Genomic DNA, 1524 nt, shown 5'->3' with positions numbered 1-1524 from the left:
TATTTTATAAAAGATTGTCTAAACTATATGAAAGCCACTCAGGAGAACTATAAATCAATGCTTTCAGAATGAATGGCATTGATGCCTTACATGATTTAGAGCTCAATCCTAGTGAAGACAAAAATATTGCCGGGGTGGATGGGAAACAATGAATTGGGATGGGGAGAATCATACTTTCTAAAAGGATCCAGAAAGACTTTCACATCTTAAACTGAAAGCCTGCTATGAAGCCTTTTTAAGCTTCTGGTTAGTTAATTTCTGGTGATGGTGCAGGAGAAATGGCCAATGAAGGGCTAGTAATGCTTTGTAAACTCAGCTGCATTCATGGGGAGAGAGGTCAATTGCATGGTTGTGGCTGTCTCTTTGACTTTTATGACCCCCCCCCAGGACACCCCTGCATTCAAAGAGGAGTCCTATATTACCAGAAAAACTGGGAAGGAGAACTGGGATGGAGAAAGTGCAATGACTGGCAGCTAAGATGGATCTAGATGATGTACACTGCTGAAGCTTTGCTTTGTTCCTGTCATGGCCAAAGACATCTGAAGGAGGGCACAGTCAGAAGAAGGTGCTGTAGACAGAGAGGAGGACATGCCATGAGACTTCTTCTATTCAACAAAGATAAATAAAATTAGGCAGGAGTGTTCACAGTGATGGTCACTGGCTTCAAATGGTAGACACAGCCAGGTGATTGAAGCCCCCTCTCCCTCATGTGATGCATGATAAAAAGGGGTAGAGCTTTAATTGTTCAGTTGTACCCACACTTTGAAGCCAGTGACCATTCCTGTGAATGCCTCTGCCCTAAGGGATTGAAGGTGACGGAAGACCAGCAAGAGAACGAATGTCTGCCAGTCTGTGACAGAATGCCAACCAGTATATATGTAGTCCCTTTTTGCCCTTAAAGTAGGATGCATTTAGAGTCATTAGAACTAGCCATGTGTATATACATGTTAGATTACCGTTATAGCTTGCAAACACATGTAATCACCAAAAACCTAGGCTGTAATCTTGAGTGCAGAGGAGAAAATTCTCTCTGCAAGGCTAAAGCCAGATGTTTGTCAGGCCATGTTTGTCAGGCAACTGGGAGAAGAAGGTGGGCAAGCCTTGAAATGCAGTTAGGTGCTGCTTACTTTACTGTGCTTCTTAATAAATGAAAAAAAAAAATCAGAAAAGAGTTGTTCACTAAGTCTTTCCTCCAGTCTCTATGAATCTTCAGGGAGCCCCTGTAAAGGTTATGTATAGTTCTGTTTTTTAATTTATATTGGTTGATTACTATAACTGGTTTTTCACATCACACTAGGCCAAAATGTTTCTTTTTCTATGAACCCAGACATTGGGGTTTCAAAGCCACATGTTCAACAAACTGCAAATCATGATTCTGCAAATAATGAAAACCAAACCAGTGAGTTGGTTTGTCATCTAGGTTCACTCTATTATTGTGCTCACTTTGGCAGCACATATACTAAAACTGGAATGATACAGAGAAGATTAGGTTCCCGCCATGATCAGAAGGAATTGCTTATTTTA

At 41.0% G+C, this 1524-nt stretch overlaps 1 pseudogene; it reads left to right on the top strand.

Annotated features, from left to right (window-relative positions):
- Nucleotides 1-1435: 1435 nt before the first annotated feature.
- Nucleotides 1436-1524, top strand: LOC148214321 (U6 spliceosomal RNA; annotated as a pseudogene).

The sequence above is a fragment of the Python bivittatus genome, unplaced genomic scaffold (assembly GCF_059951505.1).
Source record: "Python bivittatus isolate LINGU-HERP-01145 unplaced genomic scaffold, Pbiv_v1 ctg000570_np1212, whole genome shotgun sequence".
NCBI lineage: Eukaryota > Metazoa > Chordata > Lepidosauria > Squamata > Pythonidae > Python > Python bivittatus.
Note: the sequence above shows the minus strand (reverse complement) of the source record. Positions and strands in the feature narration are given on the sequence as shown.